The following is a 27,621-nucleotide window of genomic DNA, read 5'->3' as shown; positions in this document are numbered from 1 at the left end:
CTATTACTTTTTATTAATCATAAATATCTTACAAGTTAAAATTTCTCCTAGAAACACTAACATTTGGAATTAATAGAAATCATTTCCCAATGCTCCAGGCGTATGTTGTGCTGCAGGAAGCATTTGAAAAAGCACTACACTAACCTTGAATCTTTGGTATTTCAGACTAATTGCAATGCCATGCGCATAATGTATGATCTGAGAGTCAGGGAAAGACAGGATATGACTTCACTCTAAAGTCTGTACTGGTGCTTATACCTTGTGCACCTGCTTGTAGCTCAGCTTGAGCTCAGGTTTGGAAAAAGTGAGCAAACAAACCTGCAATCCTAATATAGAAGCTACAAGGTCAATTGGAGTAACTAATGAGGTAAATACATTTTATGACAACACAAAGTTATACAAAGTTATTCAAAGTTGTCAAATCGCAAGAGGATTGTGAAAAATTACAAGAGGACCTTACGAGACTGGGATACTGGGCAGCCAAATGGCAGACGACGTTTAATGCGAGCAAGTGCAAATTGATGCATGTGGGAAAGAGAAACCCAAATTATAGCTACTTAATGCAAGGTTCCACATTAGGAGTCACTGGGAAAGGGATCTAGGCATCATCGTTGATGATACGTTGAAACCCTCTGCTCAATGTGCGGTGGTGGCTAAGAAAACAAATAGAATGTTAGGTAGTATTAGGAAAGGAATGGAAAACAAAAATGAGGACATTATAATGCCTTTGTATTGCTCCATGGTGCGACTGCACCTTGAATATTGTGTTCAATTCTGGTCACCACAAGTCAAAAAAGATATAGTGGAATTAGAAAAGGTACAGAGAAGGGCAATGAAAATGATAAAGGGGTTGGAATGACTTCCCTATGAGGAAAGGCTAAAGAGGCTAGGGCTCTTCAGCTTGGAGAAATAAATGGATAAGGGGAGATATGATAGAGGTCCATAAAATAATGAGTGGAGTACAATGGGTAGACATGCAATGAAGCTACAAAGTAGTACATTTAAAACAAATTGGAGAAAATATTTCTTTACTCAACGTGTAATTAAACTCTGAAATTTGTTGCCAGAGAATGTGGTAAAAGCAGTTAGCTTAGCAGGGTTTTAAAAGGTTTGGATGGCTTCCTAAAGAAAAAGTCCATAGACCATTATTAAAATGGACTTTTGGAAAATCCACTGCTTATTTCTAGGATAAGCAGCATATAATGTATTGTACTTTTTTGGGATCTTTCCAGGTACTTGTGACCTGGATTGGCCACTGTTGGAAACAGGATGCTGGGCTTGATGGACCTTTGGTCTGTCCCAGTATGGCAATACTTATGTACTTAGCTTGGTTAGAAGGCTTGCTTAAAAAGCCACATTTAAGCCCTATCTTAAAATCTTTGTGAGAGAGATCCAGTGAAGATCCTAGTGGGAGAGAATTCCACAATTGGAGGCTGTATAGCTAAACACTGTTTGGTGCGAAGAATCTAACCATATCTTGGTATGATGGGGAACCACCAATAAGTTTTGATGAGAAGAATGTAAGGACCTAGAAGGTTGACAGAGCAGAAGAAGGGCATGTAAAAAGGCTGGAACACCTGTGTAAAAATCTCAATGAGTCAACATTAGGATCTTAAATTTTAATCTAAATAAAATTGGTAGCCAATGTTGCTCCCTCAAAAGAGATGTGACATAATCTTGGTTTCTATAAAGAAATCAACATGCCTAGATGCCATTACAGACCAGGTGCTCCCTGCACTGCATTAATTCATGTTGCTATATATTTATTGTGATTTATTAACTGCCTTTATGAAGAGATTCACCCAAAGCAGTGTACAGCAGGTATAGCTTGACACAAAATGTACAGTTTGTTACCTGCAAAACAATAGTAAAATGACCAATCAAAGCATAAATACAATCAATGAGGTAAACTTGGAGATGGTAAACTAAATCCTAGTAATAGAACTAATTACATAAATGTTTAACAGCACTGTAAATCAATCATATAACAGAAATATAAATGTTGGCAGAATATGAATAATACCATAATAGGCAGCATGGAATATCATTCATATAACACAGATATGATATGATGTCAACACAATGCAAATGAAACACCTTAACAGACATGTATTAGAACATTCCAATAACATAGATATAATACTAATGCTATTCATACAATACAAGCAACCATCTTAATACTTTGCAAACAATTTGAGGCAAGTACAGTTGAGATATATAGACAGCACAAGATGGGTAGTACAAAGTCATTGTGATAAATAGATGGATGGCTAAAATGTAGGCAACTTATATGTATAGCTGAATAAGATATGAGAAGATAGTCTAAGTTGCAAGGTGTGCAGCAAGCTAGTTCAGGTGCTGAGTGAGTGGGTAATCAGTCAGCACATGTATTAAAGTATTACCCTCTGGATTCTATAAATAACACGCAAATTTCCGCTTGCCAGCCTGAGATACATGGACAACTAAATTGGCTAATGAGCCAATTTGTGTCAATAATTGGGTACTAACAATCAATTATTGGCATTAATTGGCAACAATTTGGATTTGCACACGCATCTTGCTAAGCACTATTCTATAAAAATCCATGTGTAAATCTTATAGCGCATGACTCAAAAGGGGGCATGGCCATGGGCAGATCATGGGTGTTCACTAAAGATGCATGCAGTATTATTGAATACCGGGGATTCACCCCTAATTTACACTCCAGGCTTTATACCAGGTTTCACGCCCAACGTTTGGTGCAGAAATCGGCTCTAAGCGCTAGTCTATAAACAGCACCCAACTCCGAGCACCATTTATAGATTTGCACTCCACATGGCTTTTCATTGGCGCCATATTGTCAGTGCCATTTACTGAAATTATTCCTTACTGTATGATTCACTAAAATCATGTTATATAGAATACATACTCACTAAAATATGTGCCATATTTTTATATGTGCCCAGTAAAATTTAATCATGCATACTAGCAGGGAAAAGTGACTGCATGGTAATAAATCAGGGGTCCTTTTACTAAACCGCAGCAAAATGTGGCCTCCAGAAGTGTGGGCGTGTGCTTTTGGCTCATGCCCAGTCACTTTTTACCGCGTCTGGGAAAAAAGGGCTTTTTTTCAATGGGACTGGAAAAGGGTCTGCAGTAAAATTGAGATCAGCACTCGCTTATTTATGGCATGAGCCCTTAACACCACTCAATGATCTAGCAGTAAGGGCTTATGCGCTACACATGCAGTGACCAGTTGGCATGCACCAACTGCCGAATAATGCCAGAAACACCGTGCACGGTAGGACACAAAAAAATAATTTGTCCTGCCAGCATGGGTGCATGCCAGATCTGAAATTACTGTCAGGGGGGGGGGGGGGCACACTAGCCTGACAGTAGTTTCAGTTTGGCGCACACTGCATATGCGTAGAGCCTACAGCAGCTTTGTAAAAGGGCTAGGGTTACCATATTTTGTCCTCTCAAAAAAAGGACACGTCCTGCCCCCCTGCCCCGCCCATGCCCCTTTCACATCCTCACCCCGCCCCCTGTCACATATTCCCCTCCCCCCCGGGTCACATATTCCCATCCCCTGCCCCTCCGTCACCTCCCCTCCACCGGGTCACCTCCCCTCCCCTTACTTACTATCTACTGCCTTGGTGGTCTAGTGACCTCTTTGGGGCAGGAAAGAGCCCCCTCTTTCCTTCCCAGAGCTCTGTCCTTGCCCTGCATCCTGTTGCTGTGATGGTCTTGGGATTCAAAATGGCCGCCGAGAGTTGAAGTCTCGCGAGGCCGCTTCAACTCTCGGTGGCCATTTTGAATCCTGAGACCGTCACAGCAACAGGATGCAGGGCAAGGACAGAGCTCCGGGCAGGAAAGAGGGGGCTCTTTCCTGCCCCGAAGAGGTCACTAGACCAACAGGGCAGTAGATAGTAAGTAAGGGAAGGAGAGGCTAGGATAGGCCCGCCGCCTGCCCGCCCATTTGTCCAGAAATCCAGACAAACGGGTGGACTGGCAAAAACCGTCCGGATGCCCAGACATGTCCTCAAAAAGAGGACATGTCCGAGTAAATCCGGAAATATGGTAACCCTAAAAAGGGCCCCCTTGTGAGCTGTCTTTTTTAGTGCCTTGATGCTATGCATAGTGCCCTTTTTCTCTCATCTTTTCCTTTTTTGTCCAAAAATATATAACAAGGAACTGGAACATGTTATGGCCATCACTGATGTGTGAACAGAAAAAATGGCAACAGTACCTGAATAGAATCAGTTGAAAAGAAGTTTTGGGAAGAGTGTTGTGTGGCTGTGTGTGTCCTGTGAATTATGTTTCCTGTATTGTTTCCCCTCCTATTGTCTTTGACATTTGCTGCCTTTGTGAGAATGAGTGTGTTTACTAGTCTTCATCTGTCTTAGCGTCTGACTTGATGATGCCATGTTAGTCCAATTGAATGCAGGGAATTAGAGTTAACAAATATGCATAAATATATAAAGTGTTGAATAGCTAGTACTCCATTTCTCAAATCAGAACAGAATGAACAATAGATCACTTTTTTGCCAGAAAATAGAAGGGAATCATAAAAAGTATTCTAATGATGGCCTGATGGGGAAACAGACATAAGAATATCAAATCACAGAGAAGAGTAAAATTACATCTCCAAGGTGAGAATTATTTGAGACCAGAGCAAGGTCATTAATGCAATGATGTCAAGACTGTTAAATGGAAATGTAAAGTAATCCTGGAATGTTAAGATTGTTGAAGTTAAAATGAGAAAACTTCTTAAAACTAGCAGGAAAAGATCCAGCAGAGTCTATGAGGCCTTTTAACTAAGCTGTGCCATGACTAGAATGTGGGTTTCCCCAGGTGCTGAGGCCACTTTTAGCATGGCTGTTAAATGGCCACATTTCCTATTTCCCCCATCAATGGCCACATGCTAATTTCTCCATGTACTACATATATCATCTAATTTATAATTACATACCCCACGATATTCAGCACTATTTAACCAGCCAGAAAGGCTGCTGACCAGTTAAATAGTGCTTAACTGGCTAGCCACCAATATTCAGAGGGGGTAACTAGCAGCTAGCAGATAGCCAGTTATAGAGGCCAAAATAGCTGGCTACCCACTGATTTTTAAACCCAATTTAGTGGCCATATTTGGCTGCATGAAAATATTAGATATCTTTGGATGGTTTAAAGCAGAATACCGCAGCTAGACTCATATACGGAAAAAACAAAATATGAAAGTGCTAAGCCCCTGAGGGAGAAACTACACTGGCTTCCACTTAAAGAACGCATCACGTTCAAGATATGTTCTCTAGTTTATAAAATCATCCACGGAAATGCCCCAGCATACATGTCTGATCTGGTAGACCTGCCACCCAGGAACGCTAAAAGGTCATCCCGCACATTCCTAAATCTGCACTTCCCCAGTTGTAAAGGCCTAAAATACAAACTAACGCATGCGTCTAACTTTTCTTACCTGAGTACACAGTTAAGGAACGCATTGCCGCGCAGCCTAAAAACTACTTATGAACTAACTGACTTTTGCAAAGCCCTGAAGACCCACCTATTCAACAAGGCATACCAATAAGAACTGTAACTATAAATGTAATACATCGCAACCTTACCTATTATCAACAATGTTCTTGCTTATATCTACTTGTTGAATTTCGATCACGCTATTTTATATGACATCTCCACCTTACCTATTATCAGTAATGTTTTCTACTTATTTTTACTTGTTCAAATTTCGATTATGCTACTCTTTATGTAACACTAACTGTTATCTCCTAATCTACTATCTACTAATAACGATACATTGTAAGCCACATTGAGCCTGCAAAGAGGTGGGAAAATGTGGGATACAAATGCAATAAATAAATAAATCAATAAATAACCGGCTAAGTATGAATATCAACTTAGCCGGTTAGCTTTAAACTGGCCATAAACAAACCGGATATCCGATGCTGGTCACCGAAAATGGCCCAACATTGAATATCCAGGTTCAGCACTGACCACGGGAGTTAGCCTGTCTAACTCCCGCAGTCTGAATATCAGGTGGCTTCACTGGCTCCTTATCCGTTTCCGCATACAGTTCAAACTCCTCTTATTGACTTATAAGTGCATTCACTCTGCAGCTCCTCAGTACCTCTCCACTCTCATCTCTCCCTACACTCCTGCCCGGGAACTCCATTCACTGGGTAAATCTCTCTTATCTGCACCCTTCTCCTCCACCGCTAACTCCAGACTCTGTTCCTTTTATCTTGCTCCACCATATGCCTGGAATATACTTCCTGAGCTGGTCCGTCAAGCTCCATCTCTGGCCATCATCAAATCTAGGCTAAAAGCTCACCTTTTTGATGCTGCTTTTAACTCCTAACCCTTACTCACTTGTTCAGTACCCTTATTTTATCATCCCCACCTTAGTAATTCAATTTTTCTCTTATTTGTACTGTTCGTCTGTCCTAATTAGATTGTAAGATCTGTCGAGCAGGGACTGTCTCTTCATGTTGAAGTGTACAGCACTGTGTACATCTAGTAGCGCTATAGAAATGATAAGTAGTAGTAGTAATAGGTCCATATTCCTACATCATTGGTATTTAGAGCATTCAATAAGTGGACTCCTGCTTTCATGTGCGACCAATGCAAAGGAGATTATGTTCTGATGGTCCTGATGGAGCAACAGCAGCAGCTTGCCACCTGGGCAGATTGGATGAACCATTATGACCTTTATCTGCCTTCTGTTACTATGTAATAACATAAGCAAAAAAAAAAAAGAATAAAAACAACCATAAACCTAAACAGAACAAAACAAAAATAGCACAGATAAAATTAATTAAAATATTTTAAAAATCAGATCTATGCAGCAGAATAAAAGCAAATGGACAGGTAAAACTATTTTATAACTATTCTTTTTTCTTTATAATGATGTAATTCTTTTTCTCATTTTAAGCTTGATTGTAAACCACTCAGGTGGCATTGTCGATAGGCGGTATTTTGAGTCAGAAATAAACTTGAAACTTGAAACATTTAAAGCCTCTAACAAATAGAAACTAAAATACCTTTAAAAAAACACGCTTTAATCAATTTTCTAAAAGAACAGCAATTATCAGCTAGATGAGCTTCCTTAGGCATATCATTGCAAAGACGGGTAGCTGTACAAGACAAGGCCGTTTCTTTGCACACTTCTCAGACAATGATAGCACAGCTAATAAAGCATCGCTAGCCAAAAGTATCGAGCAGGCAGAAATGCATGACACTAAACAATTCTTCAGATAAATTGGACTAGAACTCTTTTTAAAGCCTTGTAAATAAACAGGATAGCTAGTCGTGTACTAAGGCAAATCTTTTAGAACATGGAATTTTACTCTGCAAATTAGCTGTACAGCAACAAAGTTTCTGAATATTTTTGTAAACCAATGTAAAGAGAATTACTTTTTGGCACACAAATGGAAGTTAAGCAGCAAAACAGTGCCAGAGTGCACTTAGGCACTATTCTGCAACTTGACACCTAAGGTGCTCATTTTCAAAGCACATGGGCATTTTTCTGCCAAATCTGTCCTTATCACCATAATCAAACACACACTTAGCAAACATCCTGGCGGGTGAGCCGCACAGAAAAAGGTATTCATTGGCGTCTGATTGAGGCATCAGCGCAATTTAAATTATGCACTATAATTTTTATTTTTTTTTCATGAGGAATTACCAGCGATAGTGGAAGGTTTTTTTCAACCTTTAGTACTATACTTTATCATACGAGAAAGCCGATGTTACTTAGGGTGTCTTTTACTAAGGCGCGCTCACGTTTTTAGCACGTGCTAAAATTGTGGGTGCGCTAAACGTTAGAGACGCCAATGCATTCCTATGGGCCTCTCTAATGTTTTGCGCGCAAAAACTTCAGCATGCCTTGGTAAAAAAGCCTTTTAGTTTCCCCAATGAAAGTATTTCAGTTTTCTTTGATTTATCAGGCAGCTTCGATATGGAATTCACTTCCAGTTTCTTTAAGATCAATTTAAGATTATTTTCTATTAAGGAGGTTTTTGAAAACATTTTTATTCCAAAAATTTGTCACAGCTTCATCTGATGATATGATTTTATTTTGAGTCACTGTAATTTCTGGAATATGCTCCCAGCATCTCTTATGTACACCTCATTGAACTTGTGGTACATGTGGATTATTAAGTCATGTTGTCATTTAATGTAATGTGTCATGGGTGGTGTTATGGGATGGTCGTTTTCTAGCGATAACGGATAGTAGGATGACATCCTGGAGTGGAAATGAAAACATCTCAATTTAGACCTGCTACAAATGTGAACAAGTAAAGCCACAACCTGTCTTTGGACCCATTTATGCTCTTGCTGAGTTGGAAAGTGGAGAGGTGAAGTTGGTCACAGTGTGAAGGAGACTGCAAAGTTGGAGAGTGATTTGTTTGCTGTCTTTATCCCCACCCCACACACACCTCTATCTCGCTTTCTAAACCTCTTCATCACACCTGCTAGACCCCACCCATACCCATCTCTTGTTGTCTTTCAGGCCCCTTTCCCCCTTTGCTCTGTCCCTTGCCCAAACACCCATACCTCCCTTTCCACCCCCTTCCTGCTTCTTCTCTTTCTCTCCTAGTGCCTCTGTATTTGTCCAGCCCCACTATGTCAGTGTGCTCTGTACTGTTGCTGTATGAGTGAGTGTTGTGTGATGGTGCTGGGTGAATGACTGCCGTGTCCTGTTGCTGGTGGTGGGTCAGTGTCTTACTAGGTGGTGCAGAGATCTGCAGTACCTAGTACCCTACCAAGCTCCCAATCTGGCTCCCCCTCAACTGTCACAGGCTGTTTGATGGGCATAACAAACATTTGAAGCAACAAAGGGCCACCACCTTAACCCTGTTTCTACAAACTTGTGTTTTGCAGGGGCTGTGGCATCCACTGTGATTTGGAGGCACCAGTACCAGTAGATCAGGAGGGAGGACTCAGTGATCCAGGGCATTAGGGAGCACCTCAGAGCCTGAGTATCCAGTAACCCTGATTACAGTTTACCAAGAACTCCCATATTGATTGCAACCTAGAAATGGGTGACTTGGAGGGGCATAATTGAATGGGGCGCCCAAGTTATCCTGTGGTCATCCTCGCAGGATGGCTCTGCGAAGGGGCGGGGAAACCCATATTATCGAAACAAGATGGTCGTCCATCTTTCCTTTCGATAATACGGTCAGGGACACCCAAATCAGCAAATTTAGGTCGATCTTAGAGATGGTCATCCTTTGAGATGGCCGTCCCCGATTTTCGGCGATAATGGAAACCGAGGACGCCCATCTCAGAAATGACCAAATCCAAGCCATTTGGTCGTGGGAGGAGCCAGCATTCGTAGTGCACTGGTCCCACTAACTGAATGGAAAAAGCCCTTCCCTTACCGATCCCATAGCAATTCGGAAAGGAACGGGCATGCATGAAGGAAATTGCATGCAAATGAGCTGCTCGCAGTTAGCTCATTTGCACACGATTTCCTTCCTAAGGAGGGGAAGCCAGTGCAGAGCAGCCAAGCATTATGCGTGGCTGCTCTGTGCATGCCAAAGATGGCTTCATACATGCAGACAAGCTGCGTGTATAATAGCCATCTACAACCTTAGAAAAACACAAGTCCAGGTGAAAATGTCCAAGTGCTCGTCAGGGACGTCTTTTTTTTTTTAAGAGTATGGGTGAAGGATGTCTTTGGCTATGCCTCCGTTCGGACGTCCAAAATGTGGATGTTTCTGTGAGAAGGATGTCCATGCCTTTGCTATGCCTCTGACACCCCCTTTGTTTATCTGGATTTTGGATCACAAGTAGTAGCAGTGTGATTTGAACCAGCCATCTCTGGATTGCAAGACCAGTGTTCTAACCACTAGGCCACTCCACCACTCCTCCAAGCCAGTTCACTCCCTTGAAATTTAGTTGCCCCTGTGGGGGGGGGGGGGGGGGGTCAGTATGCAGGTCCCTGGTGGGGTATGTATGTGTCAGCGGAGGCATAATGAAGGCGTGGCCGTCCTTCTTTCAAACATTTTGGACGTCCTCAACTGCCAAAGCTTTTCTTGTCATTTTGAGGTAGACATTTACTTTTGGACTTGAACATCATATTGAAAATGCTCCTCCACGTGTTCTAGCATGTAACTGTAAAGGGGGTGTTCACATGGGAGAGGCATGGGCTTCCCACTATTTAATGGTGTGCAAATTTGGGTGTGCGCTCAATTTGCACACACAATTTAATTGAATAATGAGCCAATTAGTGCCAATAATTGGCTATTTAGCAAGCACTTTTTGGCTCTAATTGGATTCTATAAGGTGTACATGAGTAAATTTATTTGTATGATCCGCACCTAAATTTTACGTGCTTCCCAAAAAGGGGGTATGGAAATAGGAGGGTCATGGGCAGTTTGGGGTGGATCGTGGGCATGGTTTTGGGTTACGTGTGCAATTATAGAATAAGGGGGGTTCTGCACATAAAGGGTCCCTTTTTTCAGAGTGGCAGTAAGCCCCTAGACTATGGACAAATACTGAGCTGTTTTACAGTGAAGGACAGCTTGTGCACTCACAATTCCCTATTCTCCAGCTCGCTTGCTTTGTTCTTTAAACGACCATCACCTTGTACCTTCAGGGCCCAAGATGGCTGACTTGGACTCTACCAATTAGAGGGCTTTTTTTTTCTATGCAGCTCCGTTTCTATGGAAGTCTCTTCCACTTTACGTTCAAACAGAATCTTCCCTTAACAATTTTAAAACTGTCTTAAAAACTTGGCTCTTTCACCAAGCTTTCTTGCCTCTGTAGGTGATGTGGCCCTTTACTGATGGGTCCCCATTTGTCATTTTTCTCCTTCTCACTTACTCTATCTCTACCTCTTTAGCTTTTTTTTCCCTTCATGTTACTACATCTCTTCTCTCTAGCTCTCTACTTTCTTACTCCTGCTCTAACCTTGCTTTGTATGAGTGAAATTCTTACTTTCCTATTGAAAATTTGTAGCTCCTTTCCTTGAAACTGTCTTTATGTTTTTGTTGTACACTGCTGTGATCTGCTAGTTAACAAAGGCAGTATAGCAAACCTGAATAAACTAATAACCTAAACTACTGTTATAAAGTAGGTTTCTTATTTCCTTTATAGAATAGGAGCTTATGTAAAGGTGCATGTTTAAGTCCCCCAGATATTGAAAACAAAGCACTTATACATTTATCACAGCTGAGAACAAATATCTGTGGTTTGAATATTGACTCCTAAATTTTTAACGTGCACTAGCAAAGCAAATGCATGATTGTAACATCCCCAAAGTACATTAGACCAAAGAAATGAATAATTCCACATTGGTTCACAATACAATCAGACCAATATTTTTAGTGCGGGTGGCTTTAAACATGCCTGTTGTTCATAAAATTCATGCTCTAGGGAAACTTGTATTGAGCTGTTTATGTTCACATTCATTTCTTCTGGCAGTCCAATTTTTTATCTGTAGAAAGTGCTAAGCTTTGTTAGATTGAAAGGAAAAATGGATAGAAAGAAGAGTAGACTGGTGAACAGCAACATGGAAAAAGCCTTTTAAATGTAAAACACAAACAAAAAAACTGTACCATATTTAAAGCAATTACATCACAGTAGATTGATATTATATATATTGATTCAGACTTCGCTGGGTGGTTCTCCTCTTTTCTATGATCACTTTTAGTCCTCTCAAAGCAATGAGTTTAACAGATAATAAACATCTGTAAACAATAATAATTGTTGTCATTATCATAACTTCCATTTTCTGCACCTTGATTTTTATACCTCATTTTAAACATGGAAAGAACAATCACATTTCCTTGTATTCATTAGACATGAAATACTGAAAGGTCCTTTTACTAAGCCACTGTAAAAAGTGGCTTGCGCTAGTGTAGGTGCGTGTATTGGGTGCACGCCAGGTCAGTTTTTACCGCATCTACAAAAAAATGGCTTTTTTTAATGGGATGTGAAACAGGCCTGCGGTAAAAATGAAACCAGTATACGCCCAAAACCGGTCTGAGCCCTTAACGCCACCTACTGATCTAGCAATAAAGGCTCATGCACTACACGCGTGGTGACTGGTTGGTGCGCGCCAAGTGGTGTGCGTAGGAGGAAATAAATAAATAATTCTTCCACACATTATGGGGTGCATGCCAAATCTGAAATTACTGCCAGGAGGGTGCGCTGGCCTGGCAGTAGTCTCATTTTGGCGCATGCTGCACGCACATAGAGCCTACCGCTGCTTAGTAAAAGGACCCCTGAAAGACAGAACTGGCTTTCAAAAATGCTGCTATCTAGTCAATACTCAGCCCACAGTGGTCAATGTTTCTGACCACCCGCAGAATTAATCCCAGATATTGAATGCCAGGCCATATCCAAACATTGGCATTGAATATCCAGGGCTAATTCTTTAGGTTCTAGCCACCAGAGATTACGCAGTTCCCAGCTGAATATTGATCAGGACCTGCATAAGGGTTTCTGCCTAGGTCCAGTGCTCCCCTCTTCTGATCCTCCCTCCCACCCCCCCCAACAATGCCCTCCTCTCTGATCCCCCTTCTATCCCTTGAACTGCAAAACCCTCCTCTTCCAATCCTCCTTCCCACCCCCCCCCCCCCCCGAACGGCAACACTCCCCTGATCCTCATCCCACCTCCCAAACTACAACATCATCTCCTTCTGATCCCTCCTCCTACCCATCCCCAAAGAAAGAAGAGGGTAGGCCCAAGCATCCCCAATCACCTTTGGTCTACCTTTATGGTCCCTGATGGTCTAGCAAGGCAAACAGGCAGTAGCTATGCCCATTTATTCCTGCCCAGCATAGTAGCCTGTTCAAAATGGCTACTGCAAACTCTAGAGCAGTGGTTCCCAAACCTGGTTCTGGAGGCACCCTAGCCAGTCAGGTTTCCAGGATACCCACAATGAATATTCATAAGATTTGCATGCACTGCCTCCACTGCACGCAATTCTATCTCATGTATGTTCATTGTGGATATCCTGAAAACCTGACTGGCTGACTGCCTGTACGACCATGTTTCGGAACCACTGCTCCAGAGGCAGCCTCATGGTACTTCCAGCAGTTCAGTTATTTTGACTGTACATGATCAGCAGGCAGTAATTCATGCCCTTAGTACATCTTGTTTGGACTACTGTAATATAGTCCCAGCTGGTCTCCCACAATATTGTCTTAAACATCTACAATATGTTCAAAATGTAGTAATTAAAGTCCTGTGTTGAGCCTGTAATCAGATTATGTTTTCTTCTCCTCTATCAGTACCACTGGCTTCCTCTGTGCTTTCACTCTCAATCTAAGATCCTTATACTCACATATAATGTAATTTTTAAAGGCGTTCTGTTATATCTGTCATTCTTACTGCTCCCATATAAGCCAGCCCATAACCTTCACTCTTCTACTGAATCTCTCCTTGCTCCTCTGGCTTTGTCTCAAGCTCAGCTGACTCCACTCACCATTCAGGTGTTTTCTTTTTTGGCTCCCACATTATGGAACTATTTGCCTCAAATTTTATGAGCTGAACCATCTCAAATTGTTTAAACCTGCTCAGCCTTGCTTTCTCTACTTCAGAAATGGGCCTAGTAAGACTTAGCAACACATGGATTTGCAGCTTACTCTTCATAAGTACATAATAAGTACATAAGTGCGTAAGTGTTGCCATACTAGGACAGACCCAGTATCCTGTTTCCAACAGTGGCAAATTCAGGTCAAAAGTACCTGGCAAGCAGTGGCATAGCCAAGGGTGGGCCCAGGTGGGCCTGGGCCCACTCACTTTGGGCTCAGGCCCACCCAGTAGCAGTACACCTATGATGTGGCTGGCAGGGATCCCCAAGCCCCACCAGCCAAAAACTCCCAACAACTGTCCCTCCTGCATACTTCACCTGCAGCGAGCAGCAACTGATACATAGTGCTCGCACTAGCCTCACAGCCTTCCCTTTGATGTATTCCCTCCTATTCGGAAACAGGAAGTTGCATCAGAGGGAAGGCTGTGGGGCCAACATGAGCAGTGTGTATTCACAGCCAGATTTTTGTGAAAATCTGCTATTTAAAAAGTATGCAGGGGAGGGGGTATGTTTGAGAACCATATGGCATGTAGGTGAGAGAGGGAGAGACCAAATCACTTGTGGGACAAGGCGGAGTTCTTCTGCCCACCCATCTTGGGCCAAGGCCCACCCAAAATTGGGTGTCTGGCTACGCCCCTGCTGGCAAGATCCCAAAACAGTACAATACATTTTATGCTGCTTATCCAAGAAATACTGTCAAAACTAACTGTCAATTTTCTACTTATGCCTTCAAAAATAACAAAACTAACTTAGATGTAGAACATACACAAGAGTACTACCACTGTGTGGGTGATCGGGAAGTCATTACTAATAACGGGGGAGCCTCATAAATCACACTGAGAATTTCATCTCACCCTCCGATGGATCGTCACCTGTGTATACAGATGCGTGTGTGTGTTTATAATCACTGGCTCACCCACCTCCTTCCCTTATTGTTTATTTTATTGTTTGTTTCTATTCTAAAACCACCCACTATTGCTGTACAATATACAAGATGGCTGTGAGAAACTTAACTGCGGCAGCCGGCATGTCCTTTCCCCGACAGGTTCCTGCTTCGCGAGACCGCTTTGTCAAGGGGATATCTTCACGCCCGACCTGCAACAGAAAGCAAACTCGCAGTTCATCATAAAATATAACCAGTATGCACTCTAAACATTAATCCCATTCCAAAACTCACCAGTACGTCTCACTACTGCCTCCGAAATGCCATCTGTACTTTCTCAACATGGCATTGGCCCTCTTTAACTACGTGCAACAGGAAATGATGCTCGTTGCACGCTGACTGCCCTACAACTACGGATCCTTCAGGGAGACAAAAGGCTCTGTCTTTTGGACTCTAACCTACTAATTGGATGATAAAAAATAACATCTCCACTGCACTCTAAATTATTCTGCGTCTACAGTGGATTTCCCAAAACACTCAATGGTAAGGTCTCTAAAATAGTGTATCAAGAATCAGATCTCAAAAATAGCAGCCCCAGGGCATGTGCGTGTTTAAACCATCTGGCTCGAGTGTATTAAGATGGTAAATCCAGTATGCCTCTCTCTGTAGGAGTCTCCTATTATGGTCTCCCCCTCTAGGACTTGGCATAACTTGCTCTATCACCATACAACGTAGGTTGTCAACCTGATGGTTATGTCTAATACAATGTTGCACTAGGGGAGCTCCTAAATTTTGGGATAATATCCTTGACCGATGTTCAGTCATTCTTGCATGTAATGTCCTTGTTGTCTTGCCTACATATGCCTTGTTGCAAGGACAGCATATGTAGTAGATCACCCCTACAGACCTACAAGTGGTATGTTGCCTTAATGCATAGGACCTCCCATTGTGTGTCAAATTTGTTGCCTCGATGGTTACTGGGCATGTTTTACAATTAATTTTCAAACATTTATGGTGTCCTCCCGCCAATGTTGTTGCGTTCATGTTCTTCTCACACAACTTAAAATCTCTTCCAAATTTCTTGATCTGGAAAATGCTGTTCTTAAAGAATAATTCTCAAAAAGTGGGTGTGACTTCATTACGTCCCAGTGCTGACAAATAATGTGGGCCACTGCCTCACCTCCCGGAATGAATCTCATAACAAAAGTCATAATAGCATCATCGTTTTGAATCTTGGCTCTAGGTTGCAACAACAACTCTCTATTGTTAAATCAAGCTCTACGGTAGGCATTTTTCAAAATTCTGGTTGGATAATTCCTTCATATTAATTTACCACCGTATTGTTGTGCCTGCATTTTGAAGTCCTCAGATGATGTACACACTCTCCTAATCCTTAAGAACTGGGAAAACGGTAGACTTTCTCTCAATGCTTTAGGATGACAGCTCTTAAAATCCAAAAAGGTATTTTTGTCTGTTGGTTTAGAAAATATGTTGGTTGTAAATCCACATTGCTTGCGTTGCACATATACATCCAAGAAATGTATTTCAGTATATGACCATATCAGGGAGAATTGGATCTTAACATGACAACTATTTAACCAAGTGTAAAACTGTGTTAATTCACTTGGACTCCCTGACCACACTAGAAATACATCATCGATGTAACGTCACCAAGCCACGATTTTAGAAAACAAAGCACTCTGCCAAAGCCAACGATCTTCAAAGGCTGCCATATACACATTCGCTAAAGTGGGAGCAAATGTTGCTCCCATGGCAACTCCCAATTTTTGCAAAAATAATTTCTCTTTGAACATAAAGAAGTTGTTACACAATGCTAACTTGGCCAATTTCAAGATGAACTAAGTGGGGACATCATGCGGTCTCATACGTTTGTCCAACACGTGCTTAATTTCTTCCAAAGAAGAACGTATGAGACCGCATGATATCCCCACGGAGTTCATCTTGAAATTGGCCAAGTTAGCATTGTGTAACAACTTCTTTATGTTCAAAGAGTAATTATTTTTGCAAAAATCGGGAGTTGCCATGGGAGCAACATTTACTCCCACTTTAGCGAATGTGTATATGGCAGCCTTTGAAGATCGTTGGCTATGGCAGAGTGCTTTGTTTTCTAAAATCGTGGCTTGGCGACGTTACATCGATGATGTATTTCTCGTGTGGTCAGGGAGTCCAAGTGAATTAGTTTTGTTATCCAAGAAATAAGCAGTGGAGTTTCCCAAGCCCATTTCAATAATGGCTTATGGACTTTTCTTTTAGGAAGCTATATCCAAACCTTTTTAAAATCCCACTTCAGTGACTCTTTCTGTGGTATGTTAATTAAATTCGGTTCTGCTTTCTCTCTCTCTGTCCTATCTTATCATGCAGCTCCTTTTCACTATTTCAAGACCGTAATTTTTAGAATTGTAAACTGCTTTGATGTGGTTCATTGAAGGGGGTATTGAAAGTACCTAATAAATCAAGGCAAATATCCAAAAATGGTCAGCTAACAAACCAAAGTAGTAGCAAGAGCATTGTCAGAGTCGGTTGACACTGTTTGGATTTACAGAGTAAGTGGCTAGGAGAAAGGAGGATAAATATGGAGCCCCCTTCTCTGGCTTTGTAGCAAACATAGGGGTCCTTTTATTAAGCTGTGGTAAGGATTTGCGCATGCTTACTGCGGCTTAAAAGGGCTTACCGCAGGGGAGGTCAGGCATCCTGCAGTAGGTTCCAAATGAGTGAATGATACCCATGAGCTAAAACAAATATTTTTTTATTTTTTGGCTGAGGGGGCATGTCTGGGGGAGGAGACAGCACATTTACATTGCTGCGTGCTAACTGATTAGCGCAGGATTAGCACATGAGCCCTTACTGCCTACAAAATAGGTGGCGGTAAGAGCTCACGTGCTCATTTTTTAATGGCTGCTGCGTGCTAATGGCAAGATTAGCACATGACCATTAAACCAGAAAATGGAAAATTGGCCATTTTCCGGCTGCGGTACAAACGGTTTTAGCAGGAGGGAAAACCCTGTGAAAGGGCATGCTAAGACCACTTTCTGCCACAGTTTTATAAAAGGACCCCATGGTGACTTATGTGAAGACGCTAGCACTGATGTTTTCCTAGAACTGGAACTGACAGGTGTATCTTTTACTTCACGCAATTGGAACTGATCTAGAAAGGGTAATTTCTGTTAAGTGCTTTGAGAAATCAGGTCATCTCCCTTGTTCCTTCCTCAAAAGAAAGGCCAAAAACATGATATGAAACTGAACCCTAGGAGATCAGTATCTTCAATTCAAGCATGACATTATGGGGCACTTTTCAAATCATTCACATCAGAACCAAGCCCACCCATACATACTTACTACCTGGGCAGTGCCGCCGAGAGGGGGGGGGGGGCAGGAGGGGTGCAAAACTCCCCGGGCCCAGTGTTGGCAAGCTTCTTGCTGCCTGCTTCTGGGTCTGTCCTCTCCTGCTCCTGTGTGCCGCTCAGGACCCGGATGATTACATTAACGCAATATCGCATTAATGCAATCATCCGGGTCCCAGTGCACAGGAGCACTGGAGCAGGAGAGGACAGAGCGAGGGAGCAGCGCAACAGTGACTCACAGACAGAAAGGTGTGGGGGCAAGTGGTGGCCTGGTGGGGGGGGGGAGTCACTCGTGCGCTGCAATCCAGTCCTGCCCAAGGCCCGGCTGTGCCTCTTGGTGGCCTGGCTGTGTCTCTTGGCAGCCCTGTACCTGGGAACTGTGCACTAATTTTCAAAGAGAAAGCATGAACATATTTTCAGTTTGTAATCTGCTGTAGGTATAAAATACCCATGGATGTTTACATCTATTTTTTTGTGTGGCTACACTTTCCATGAATAAGACCATGCTATAAAGATGAAAATGCAATTTAATCCATAAGCAATATCTTCTTCCTCCAACCTAATAAGCCCATAGGAACACCTCTTCCAAATCTCTACATGCAGCTATAAGTTCATATTTGGGGGTAATTCTATAAAACAGCTGTTAACAGTTAACATAACATAACATTAACATTTATATTCCGCTAAAACCAGAAAAAGTTCTAAGTGGATTACAATGAGTAAAAACTAGCTCAATGCTAGTGAATTACATTCACACAATAAAAATCAACAAACTGAAGTGGAGGAGTGGCCTAGTGGTTATGGTGGTGGACTCTGGTCCTGGGGAACTGAGCTCAATTCCCACTTCAGGCCCAAGCAGCTCCTTGTGACTCTGAGCAAGTCACTTAACCCTCCATTGCCCCAAGTACAAATAAGTACCTGTAAATAATATGTAAGCCACATTGAGCCTGCCATGAGTGGGAAAGCACAGGGTACAAATGTAATAAAACAAATATATCTCTAATTAATATTGCAGACAAACCACTTTTACTATTGATAACTTAATTACCATTATTATTATACTAGTAAAAAAGGCTCGTTTCTGACGCAAATGAAACGGACGCTAGCAAGGTTTTCCTCAGAGTGTGTACGTCTGAGAGAGAGTGAATGTGCGAGTGTGTGTGTGACAGAGAGAGAGTGAGACTGGGTGCGAGTGTGTCTGTGTGAGAATGAGAGTGTGTTTGCCAGGGGCCCTCCCTCCTCCCCCTCCCCTCTCTCCCCCCTCCCCCTCTCCCTCCCCTCCCCCTCCCCTCTCTCCCCTCCCCCTCTCTCCTCTCTCCCCCCTGCCCTCCCCTCTCCCCTCCCTCCGAGTTTCAGGGTCATCCTCTCCTTATGATGGCAAAATCCAGTACATTACGATGCGAGCCTTGGGGTTGAATGGGCTGGAGGCGGTGTCCCGGTGGTACGTTGGTGGCGGGAGGGAGGAGGTTTAGTCAATTCTTTGTTTTTTAGTGGATTGGCCAAGCATGGGGTTATTGGCGGGTAATAGGAGGCTAGCATGAGGGCAGGCTCCGCTGGGTAGGTTCCTGACACACAGGCGGCGCGTGTTATTTTGCGGAGGCTGGGCTGGCCCGGTTCTACGGAGACGCTTGTTGTGTCTATGTCCGCAGGGTCGCCCTCAGCCACCATCCCCACACATCTGTGAAATCTCCACTGCCGTTCCCGAAGGGCTGTGTTTGAAGAAGTGGAATTGTGTGTACAGATAGGCCACCTCCCTACGAAGTTTTTAAGTCATCTTCACTCCTTCACTTACCTGTTCGGGTCGGGAGGGCGGCTAATTCGGGAGGCATGGGAGGGCGGCTGTTGAGCGCGTGGGGGGGGGGTGTTAGCGTTGTTGGTGAGCTGGGAGGGTGTGTCGTGTGTCTGTCAGTGTTCCTCCCTCAATGTCATGACGTTGTGACGCGAGGGCGGGGCAGAGAGACATGGTGAGTCGAATGGCTTCACCATTACGAACCCTTCACTGAAGCCACGGAGTCAGCTTCAGAACGTTGAGGGTGCGTTTTATTATAGTAGATATTCAATGACACTGGATTGAATGCACTTCTAATTCTCATGTTGTTGTTATAAACTATGAATTTTTTCTCTTTCTTTTATTGTATTTTGTTATTGAAAACTTCAATAAAATTTATTTAAAAAAATAATGGGCAAAAGCTGGCTGGAACCTTTGGCAGGACTCACATTTGCTTATGTAACTTATAGAATACTATAAATTATCCCCCTAATTCTATACAACACGCTTCAAGATGCATGCCCAAATTGCACACACATCTTAATTGAATAATGAGCCAATTAGCATCAATAATTGGCTCAATTAAGATGTAGACATGTAAATTTAGGTGTGTGATCTGCACCTAAATTTTATGTGTGTCCCGAAAAAGCGGGAGCAGCAATGATAGGATCATGGGTGGGTCAGGGTGGAGTGTGGGTATGGATTCGGGTGGTTCAGGACGTCCCATGGTAATTTCATGATTGCTGCGCTATCCACATTCTAAAATATACAATTTATTTTTTAGGTTTGGGCAGTGGGTGTGCTCTGCACTAATCGGTTAGCACAGCTACATTGCCACACACTAACTGATTAGTGCATAGTTAGCATCTGAGCACTTACTGCCTACAAAATAGGTGGTATTAGGGGCTCATGTGCATGGCCATTAATATGGAAAATAGAAAAATTTGACATTTTACCCCTCCAGTAAAAATGGCTTTAGTATGCGGGAATTCCATTCCATTCCATTTCACAAATTTATATCCCGCTTTTATCAAAGAAGATTCTAAGCAGGTTACAGCAAAATGAAACATGTGGAGGGGCATAATCGAAAACGATGCCCAAGTTTTGTTGAGGACATCCTCGCAAAACATCCTGATAGAAGGGCAGGGAAACCCGTATTATTGAAACAAGATGGACGTCCGTCTTTCGTTGCGATAATACACGTGGGGTGCCCAAATCTTGAAATTTAGGTCGTCCTTAGAGATGGTCGTCCCTAGACTTGGTCGTTTCTGATTTTCGGCTATAATGGAAACCAAGGATGCCCATCTCAAAAACAACCAAATGCAAGCCCTTTGGTCATGGGAGGAACCAGCATTTGTAGTGCACTGGTCCCCCTGACATGCCAGGACACCAACCGGGCACCCTAGGGGGCACTGCAGTGGACTTCATAAAATGCTCCCAGGAACATAGCTCCCTTACCTTGTCTATTGAGCCTCCCAAACCCCCCCTAAAACCTACTACCCACAACTGTATACCACTACCATAGCCCTTAGGGGTGAAGGGGGGCACCTACCTGTGGGTACAGTGGGTTTGTGGTAGGTTTTGGAGGGCTCGCTGTTTCCTCCACAAACGTAACAGGTAGGGGGGATTGGCCTGGGTCCACCTGCCTGAAGTGCACTGTACGCACTAAAACTGCTCCATGGACCTGCATACTGCTGTGATGGAGCTGAGTATGACATCTGAGGATGGCATGGAGGCTGGCAAAAAATATTTTAAAAGATGTTTTTTGAGGGTGGGAGGGGGCTAGTGACCACTGGGGGAGTAAGGGGAGGTCATCCCCGATTCTCTACGGTGGTCATCTGGTCATTTTTGTGCCTTGGTCGTAAGAAAAACAGGACCAGGTAAAGTCGTCCAAGTGCTCATCAGGGATGCCCTTTTTTTTGCCCATTATGGATGAAGGACGTCCATGTGTTAGGCATGCCCATGTCCCGCCTTCACTACGCCTCCGATACGCCCCCTTGAACTTTGGCCATCCCTGCGACAGAAAGCAGTTGGGGACGTCCAAAATCGGCTTTTGATTATACCGATTTGGACGACCCTGTGAGAAGGACGCCCATCTTCCAATTTGTGTCGAAAGATGGGCGTCCTTCTCTTTTGAAAATGAGCCTGACAGTATGACGTGGTAAACTACTTACAATGTCAACACAATAAGTAACAGAACATTTTAATTGACAGTGTAGGGTATAAGCAAAGATGGAACATATAGAAAGGTAAAAGAGTAAGAGGAGTTAGAAAGTAAGGTGACTAATTTAAAGAGAGGTGCACATGAGGTTAGAGAGATGGTTAAATATTATCTCTGCTAGGATAGGAGTGGATAAAGTTACTCCCAATCAAGTATAAATATATTATAAACTTGAAGATCAGAAAAAATATTCAAATTCCCAAAAAAGAAACAATAAAATTACATCCTTTTATAGTCCACAATATTTAAGGGGGTCAATCAGAAATCAATAGGAAAGTTCAATATAACAAAAAGAGAAGAATATCTAAACAAAGTCTGCAGCCGGTTCGCTCTACTCTAATGACTGAGTGTCAGGGCTCACTAGGACACCAATCCCTTCCCTAGCTGTAACATTTAACAGGAAATTTCAACATAAAGGTGGCACCTAGAGCCAGAATTCTAAGCCTAAGGGTCAAGAATTCTTTCCTACGCTTCTGGGTAACCTGCGACAAATTAGGAAATATACGTATAGTGGAACCTAAAAATTGATCATTAGGATGGCAGAAATACAATTTCAAAACAAAATTTCTATCGTGTTCCAAAGTCAAAGTCACTAGGAGAGTCGTCCTAGCTATTATAATTTCCCATGAGCTCTCCAAAAAAGCTGTTAAGTCCAAGTCTTTTGGCTCATCTCTCTTCCCTCGAACTGGAGTAGAACTTTCAGGCTTCACCTCTAATGTCAAATACAAGAGGTGGAAAAATCTCAGCAGGTATCTGCAAAACCTCCCAAAAGTATTTGCGCACCATCTCCACAGGGGAAACAACCGGAGATCTGGGAAAGTTCAGAAATCTCAAATTATTCTTTCTTAATTGATTTTCCATATATTCCATTTCCGAGCAACCAAAGATCTTTCCTTCAATAAAGACATTTCCAAGTTTCTCATTTCTACCAATTGCTCAGCCTGTTTCTCCAGTTGCTCTCCCTGTCATTTTAACTACTCTCTGTGGTTTTCAACTTTGCATGAAATCAGACCAGAATTTTTTTTAAACTCAGCCAAAGCTTGTTTAAGATTAGTATCCATAGCCTTAAGAACCTGCCATAAGATGTCCAATGTAACCACAGCCGGCTTTTCAAATTCTCCCAGCAATTTACCTCCAGAAGCTATCTGCTGTCCTCCTGCAGCCAGCAGCTCAAATCTTTTTGCGGTTATCCCAGACTCTAGAATTTCCTGGTCAGCTGCCCCTCCTTGTAGACTGCCTCCACCAACCACTTCAGAACAGGGAGCTCTCTCCAACACTGCTGCTGCTATGCTTCTGAGTTGCAGGGGAAGAGGCCTCTACTCCAGGCTAAGAAATGCCCAATCAACACTAAGGTCCGGGGGAATCTCTCGACGGACCTCCCGAAGCTGACTCTGTAGTTCTGGTGAGCCACAATACCACTCCCTCCAAAGTAGTCTGCACCAAATGCCTCAGCGCCGCTTGAGCTGGAGGGCAGCTCTTAGATGCACCTTTCCATTTCTCCATACCGACGAACCGAGAATAGAAGCAGTGGTGTCTGGAGCATTCAGAGGTAGGGAGGAGAAGCGCAATCACATTTCAGCTCCCGATGCCATCTTGATCTCCCTCTATATATTCTAAACAAACCTCAAGGCATGTGTCTTGCATATATCAATGGTAATGAGCCACGCAGATTACTGCAATGGAATATATGCGGGATGTAAAGAACAACTCATAAAGAAACTCCAGACAGCCCAAAACACAGCAGCCAGGCTGATATTCGGTAAAACATGCTTCAATAGTGCCAAACCCCTCCGAGAAAAACTGCACTGGCTACCAATCAAGGAACGTATCACCTTCAAAATCTGCACCTTGGTCCACAAGATTATCCACGGTGTAGTCCCAGAATATATGGTTGACCTGATCGATCTCCAAACCAGAAACAGAACCAAAGCATCACGTACCTACTTGAATCTCCACTACCCAAGCTGCAAAGGACTCAGATACAAACTAACTCATGCATCCAACTTCTCCTACATAGGCACACAATTGTGGAATGCACTGCCAAAGTCTGTGAAAACAATCTACGACCATCTAAACTTCAGGAGATCATTAAAGACCTACTTATTCAGAAAAGCATTCCCCACCGACATAAATTAGATGCATCAACTCTGCAACACAGCAAAACCTTAGACTGTACTGGACACTATATATTCCTTCCTACCCTCAATCCATATGTACCTGAATATACCAACCTACCTGACCTAACATCAAATTGTATTTGTTTCCATATCGGACTTGGCGATCGCCTTTACGGTACTATGTAAGCCACATTGAGCCTGCAAATAGGTGGGAAAATGTGGGATACAAATGTAACAAATAAATAAAAATATATGCAATCAAGTCAATATATACGATTATATGGTGTGCCTCTGCACAACACTATACAAGAGCCTTGGCATTATTGAAAATATCACTCAATGGTGGCTTTTCAAACATGGCTCTTAATTACATTTTGGGTCATTTCTGTAAGTGTACTTTATATGTCCAGTGTTCCAAGTGAGAAAAGTGTATCTTAATATATCCAAAAATCTAAAGTCACCTCCCAAACAAACATTTAGGGAGCCTTTTACCAAACAGCAGTAAAAAAAGTAGCCTTAGCATGCCCTTACATGGGTCTTTCCCAAGCACTAAGGTCATTTTTCTGCTGGGGTAAAATGGCTGAATTTCCTATTTTTTTGTATAAATTGCCACATGCTAATTTTTCCATTACTATGTGGCCATTAAAACAGATTAGCATGTGAGCCCTTACCATATGCTAAGCACCTGCTAATCAGTTAGCATGCAGCAATGTAGCTGTGCTAACCAATTAGTATAGAATACGTCCACTCTCTACCCCACACATGCCCCCTGTGCCAAAATATAAATGTTATTTTTTAGTGGTTGGGTAGCACGGGCACATGGCAAAATTACCATGGGGTGCCTCACGCCAATCTTGCCAGCATTAAACACACATTAGTGCTTTTCGCAGCTTTGTAAAAGGACCCCTAGAATACTCATAATAATAATAATTGCATGACTTATCTATCACAATGCACAAAACGCTATCCAGGGTTCAACAAAGCACCCTGTTTCAACCCACCTTTCTTCAGTAACCCATGACACTATCCGGCATTCAGGTGTGACTGATGGCTAGTAACCACTTAGTCTAAAGTGGAAGAAAACATTGATACTTAGCTTTAGTTTTCAAAATTGCAGCATATTTAAATCTCTTTTTATAGTTTACTTCATTATTTTATTGCCTGCCATCATGACAGTAAAAGGTATCTTGCAAATAGATCCTCATGTAATTTATTATTTAAGAGGCGTTGACAGTTATTACAGACTAGTAGAAAAGGCCCGTTTCTGACACAAATGAAACGGGCGCTAGCAAGGTTTTTCTTGGAGTGTGTATGTTTGAGAGAGTGTGTGTGAGAGTGACTTTGTGAGAGAGAGAGAGTGAATGTGTGAGTATGTGTGTGTGACAAAGAGAGAGTGAGACTGGGTGCAAGTGTGTCTGTGAGAGAGAGAGTGTGTGTGTGTGGGAATGAGAGTGTATGCCAGGGGCCCCACCTCCCAGTCCCATGGTCGTCTCCTCCCTCCCTCCCTCTCAGTTCCAGGGTCGGTCCCCCCCTCCCTCCCTCCGAGTTTCAGGGTCGTCCCCTCCCTCCCTCCGAGTTTCAGGGTCCCTCCCTCCCTCCGATTGTTCTTCCCACTGCGCTACGGGTGCCTGATGATCCGGCGGCGGGTGCGGCTCCTGATCGCCACGGCCTGGCTGCTGCCGCCCGCCCTGCTCTTTCCCATTGCTGTCCCCGGTGGCGCCGTGATCCGCGTCTACTTCGCCCTACTCCCTGCTGCTGATGGTGCTCATCTTCTTCCCTTGCTCGTCCATCGTACCGTGACGGCGCTAATCTTCTTTCCTTGTTCGTCCATCATCACCGTAACCAATGGGCGCCTTTTTTCGTGGTGACGTCAGCTCGTCCATTGTCACTGAGACCAATGGGCCCCTTTTTTCGTGGTGACGTCAGTCTGTGTTATGGAGCCTAGCAGACCAACTCTGAAGAAGTCACGAACACAGGCAGCAAGAACAATAGAACGTTGAAGGTGAGAATTATTATATAGGATGTCTGCTAAGCCCCAAACATGCTAAAGATTAACTTCTTCTATTTTGGTCTCTTTCATTTGAACATTCAGCTATTCCAGACTGTAGCACACATTCTCATTCACAGGAGAAGCATGGACAATATTTGAATGGTTGTATTAGTGTTTTCTGTTACATGCATTGGTGTTCTTGTACACTGCATCCTAGGTCTAGAACAGTAGTCGCTTCCTAAATTTTCATCATCAGGAATCCACTCTTCCATAAAGAGACTGCATCTGTTTACTTGCAGCTATTTTGATCTAGGTATAAACTCAAGAAATGATTTATGAAAAGTTCTCTCACAATCTGTGCCCATGGGAAAAACTTTTGACGTATCAGGCTATAAGACTTTTCTAGTCTTAAATCAAAACAGATGTCACTTAATCTCCTGCATATCTCACAACAGAAACCTTGAAGACACTTATATAGGTTTCTGAACAATACAATTTATATCCTCTAATGTATGGGTATGCCTCAGGCTGCTTTGGCATATTTCTCTCTCTCTCTCTTACTTCAGTGTATTTGAAGAAGAAATTCTTTTAGGTTATTGACTTATACAACCGTTTGATCTCTTAAGGGCTATCTCATCTAGTAAGGCTGCCTCTTGCTCTCATTTCTTCTGTGCTACATGTATATTATCCATTTCTAATAAAACAAATTACTTCAAGCTGAATTATATAAGAAGAATGATATTCAAAATACCTACTTGAAATTTTTAATTTTAGGAGAAATAGAGAAGAAAAGCAAATAAGCTCTTCAAGAATATTGTTTGGCCATTCAGTAAGAGCTGAGTTCTGACTGATGGAGGTAGGATGATAATAAATTCTATAAATAATGCCTTTGTATCGCTCCATGGTGCGATCGCACCTCGAATATTGTGTTCAATTCTGGTCACTGCATCTCAAAAAAGATATAGTGGAATTAGAAAAGGTGCAGAGAAGGGTGACGAAAATGATAAAGGGGATGGGACAACTTCCCTATGAGGAATGGCTAAAGTGGCTAGGGCTCTTCAGCTTGGAGAAAAGGCGGCTGAGGGGAGATATGATAGAGGTCTACAAAATAATGAGTGGAGCTGAACGGGTAGATGTGAAGCGTCTGTTCACGCTTTCCAAAAATACTAGGACTAGGGGGCATGCGATGAAGCTACAATGTAGTAAATTTAAAACGAATCAGAGAAAATGTTTCTTCACTCAACGTGTAATTAAACTCTGGAATTCGTTGCCAGACAATGTGGTAAAGGTGGTTAGCTTAGCGGAGTTTTAAAAAGGTTTGGACGGCTTCCTAAAGGAAAAGTCCATAGACCGTTATTAAATGGACTTGGGGAAAATCCACTATTTCTGAGATAAGCAGTATAAAATGTTTTGTACATTTTTGGGATCTTGCCAGGTATTTGTGACCTGGATTAGCCACTGTTGGAAACAGAATGCTGGGCTCGATGGACCTTTGGTCTTTCCCAGTATGGCAATACTTACGTACTTATGTACTTAATTATCATATGCCACTGCTGTCAAAGAACACTTACAAGTGTTCAGTCTTTGCAAAATTGCCATAGCAGAAGAGACAAAGCTAGCTGGTCAGTCTGAATTTGATCTGTGTTCGCTTGCTGAATCTTGTTCAATAGCAAAATCTCATTCAAGCAGCCCCTTGAGGCAGAAAGGCCATTGCAAAAAACATCCCAGTCTTTCAATGC

General features: G+C 42.6%; 1 long non-coding RNA gene across 1 annotated transcript; it reads right to left on the bottom strand.

The window, feature by feature from the left end:
* Positions 1 to 3,334: 3,334 nt before the first annotated feature.
* On the bottom strand, positions 3,335 to 26,352 carry LOC115477414. Its single transcript, XR_003943326.1, has 3 exons — positions 26,342 to 26,352; positions 8,563 to 8,572; positions 3,335 to 3,434 (listed from the first exon to the last, which is right to left on the bottom strand). It is a non-coding gene; the product is annotated as an uncharacterized LOC115477414 (long non-coding RNA).
* Between the last annotated feature and the right edge of the window lie 1,269 nt (positions 26,353 to 27,621).

The sequence above is a fragment of the Microcaecilia unicolor genome, chromosome 9, assembly GCF_901765095.1.
Source record: "Microcaecilia unicolor chromosome 9, aMicUni1.1, whole genome shotgun sequence".
NCBI classification, from domain to species: domain Eukaryota; kingdom Metazoa; phylum Chordata; class Amphibia; order Gymnophiona; family Siphonopidae; genus Microcaecilia; species Microcaecilia unicolor.
This window is presented reverse-complemented; position numbering and strand designations above follow the sequence as displayed.